The sequence below is a fragment of the Camelina sativa genome, chromosome 11, assembly GCF_000633955.1.
Source record: "Camelina sativa cultivar DH55 chromosome 11, Cs, whole genome shotgun sequence".
NCBI classification, from domain to species: Eukaryota; Viridiplantae; Streptophyta; class Magnoliopsida; order Brassicales; family Brassicaceae; genus Camelina; species Camelina sativa.
The window spans coordinates 38,828,708-38,832,170 of record NC_025695.1 but is presented as its reverse complement, the minus strand read 5'-3'; the positions used below and the strand labels follow the sequence as shown (position 1 = coordinate 38,832,170).

At 39.9% G+C, this 3,463-nt stretch overlaps 1 long non-coding RNA gene across 1 annotated transcript; it reads left to right on the top strand.

Moving 5' to 3' along the window:
- On the top strand, positions 2,000-2,912 carry LOC104725530. The gene is made up of 3 exons (XR_757926.2): positions 2,000-2,156; positions 2,252-2,378; positions 2,883-2,912. It is a non-coding gene; the product is annotated as an uncharacterized LOC104725530 (long non-coding RNA).

Below are 3,463 nucleotides of genomic sequence, written 5' to 3'. Positions count from 1 at the left end.
ACTCTCTTTTCAGGAAACAATGTAAATGGGCTTTTATAGGCCCAATAAGCTGAAATTTTGATGTTGATTTCCGGCTACTACTATAACAAAACTTCACGTAAAAAATGGTGTGATAATTAAATGAATAAAGCATTACATTACTATATAGTTTACCAATTTTAAATAATGAAGTTACGATGGAAAAAAAGACCATCGAATCAAAAACTCTAAACTTTTTCTCCCAAGCTCGAATATCAAAATGTCGTTACCTCCAAAATTCTCCGACACCGGTAAGACTATTGCTCGCCGGCGTCGGAGTATCTCGACATTAGTTTTCTTTCTTTGCTTTCCTTGCTTCCTTAGACCTCTTGTTCATTTTTTTTTCCCTTTTGAGTTTTCTTTTGCAACCTTCGCATATCCGCTTCACTCAATCTGATCCAGACATAGGCTCGCGCATCACTCAACACAGCGGTTGGAGGAGACTGGCAATCTCTTCTATCTGTAATCCCGACCCAGCTTCACTACCAGCGAAAATCATGTCCCTTTTCTCTTCTAACTCTAGATCTGGAATGGTAATCGTCTCTACAGTCCCCTCTACGACAAAGTCATCCGAGTCCTGGCAGGCAGAGACGGAGACGGCGGTTGGTGAGGAAACTTTCAGAGCATTGCGTTTTCTCCAATATTGGACTATCGCCTTGAATCCCAGACACCCCCGGAGCTCGACAGATCTACTTTTGCTACTAGACTACCACATCGAATGCAAGATCTTGCCCAACTTTCAAAAGCCCAGGTTCTCACTTTATAACCCCCTGTTATCCTATCGACTTTATCTAGTCTCTTTGGCTATCCTCGGTGTCCGAAGACTGCATCAGAGAACCCATTTAGCTAGGTTGCCTTGGATGTTCGAAGGGTTTGTCGGAACTATGGTACTTGCTCATTTTGTGACATTGTCTGTTGGCTTCAAAAACTGGATTTACCAAGCTTTACTTAAACCCCAAAACCCATCCCCTTTATGAAGCTCAGCTCTATTGTTCCCTTGTCCGTGTCTAGCTTTTTAAACACCTTGTGTGGAATTCTTGATCACCATTTCCATGGCAGAGAGGATCCATCTGGTTTGTTGTGGCTTTACATGTTTATTTTGCACCGGTTAGTAGCTTCTTTGGTGATCCTTTTTGTTCTCATTACCCTGCAGCCATCCTCCCGCTTGAAGCCCAGGTTTATGTTCTATCTATCAGTGTCTCACCGTATGTGTAATCTGTGTAGAATTCTTGATCACCATTTTCATAGCAAAGAGGATCCATCTTTTATATTATGGTTCCACACTTTTTGCTTGTGTATCCTGGTTTTAGCTTCATTTGTGAACTCTTTATCCCCTAAGCTCTTGAAGTACCATGGCATTATGACCCCATCTCCATGGAGTGGGTGTTACCACTACAACTTCCAGAGCTTTACATCGAATTCATTCACCTCCTTCAACTCTCTACTGACCCTCAACCAGAGTATCCTTAACCCTACTCGACCTCATGACAAAGCTATCCTTCGGGTAGACATCCTCACCCCGGTGAGCATCTCAGCTTTGGCTATTTCAACACCACTTGGTCTTCGATACAAGACAGTGGTCACCTCTTCTTCCATCGACTTGCTCTTGGAAGCTGCATCGTTATTGCTTGAACTCACATGTTCCAAAACCTTTACTAGGATTTGGCTCACAGTTTTCAAGACTACAATCTCGATGATCTCTATTTACTTCTATGTCTCTGTTGTCTTGGTTTTGGGGATTGCCTCTCTTTGTTATGTATTAAACTTTGATCTTTTTTTGTATGTTCTGTTCTATTTTAATAAAATGGAACATATGTTTGTCTAAAAAAAAATAATGAAGTTACGAAAATCATGTAGAAAATTTATTTTCTTGTTTATATATATATATATTGATCACAAATCATTAAGTAATCATTAATTACAAAATTTGATTTTAATCAATTTTTCAATAAACTAATTTTGTTGGGAAAAATCCAATAAAAAAAATCACATTGCAATTTTTGTATTGTTGTAATTTTGGGGAATCGTAAAGCGGCGGTGGAACTCAAAGTCGCCACCGTTTCCGATCAAAATCAACCTCTGCTCAAACCCTAATTCCTAACTCCACGACTCTTTTTTTTGATCCGATCAAGAGAGATGTAAGTCTTGATTTGAATCTTTTGTTAAATAAGGTTTTTTTCACCCCGATTGTTTGAAATTTTTTTGATTCCGATGATCGTCGGAACTTTTTCAGGTCACTTGAGGAGAAAGCTATGGAAGCGATCAAAGACGCTTTGAGAGCTTTGCGTAAGCGTCATCTTCTTGAAGAAGGAGCTCATGCTCCTGCGCTTTCTGCTCTCTCTAAGCCTATTCTTTCTCAGGTAACCTTGTTCGTGTTCCTAATATCAATTGCTTCATATTTCGCCATTTTCATCTTCATATTGCTAGTAAACATGGAAAGGTTTAAGGTTCTTTCATATAATTTGCACTATGGAATACTTTGCAAGAAATGCTATGCAGTGTTCTTCTTTGGATTTCTTAACCAAAATTGTAGCTCTCTGTATGTTGTTTGTTCAGTGCATTTTTGTGAGTTTTTCTTGACCTCTGCTTGTGTCTCCTGCAATGGATAATATAAAACATTGATCCCTTTCTCTGTTCTTTAATGTGCTTTTTGTTTTTGGTTATGTTGTTGTACTGTTTGTGTCACAGAGTAGTATAAAAGTATGTCTAGTTGAGTTTTAAGTTCATGCTTGCTTCAGTTGAGTAGTATGCCTCGAAGTTTCTATTGGATCCTTTTGTTTTTGGTTCAGCTTTGCAATAGATTTGGTCTTATCTATCTACAGTTATCTGAAACATGTCCTGAACTCCTGATCTGGTTTGTCTAGGGGTCAGAATGGAAGGAGAAAACAGAAAAGNGACCGTACCATAAACTTTGGGATTTGCAGAAAGGTTACTGCACTAACACCGTACTCTTTACCAGTAACTGCAATGCAATCTGCCTCAGCATAGATGGGCTTACCGTATTCTCAGGCCACATGGATGGGAATCTTAGATTATGGGATATTCAAACTGGTAAACTTCTCTCTGAAGTAGCTGGACATTCTTCTGCTGTGACCTCGGTATCATTGTCCCGGAACGGTAATAGGATCTTGACGAGCGGGAGAGACAACGTGCATAATGTTTTCGACACCCGGACTCTTGAAATATGTGGGACGTTGAGAGCATCAGGGAACAGATTGGCATCGAATTGGAGCCGATCATGTATAAGTCCAGATGATGATTATGTGGCTGCGGGATCTGCTGATGGGACGGTTCATGTATGGTCACTATCTAAAGGCAATATTGTGAGCATTCTCAAGGAGCAAACATCTCCTATACTGTGTTGTTCTTGGAGTGGGATCGGGAAACCATTGGCATCCGCTGATAAAAACGGATACGTTTGCACATGGACATGATTATGAAACAG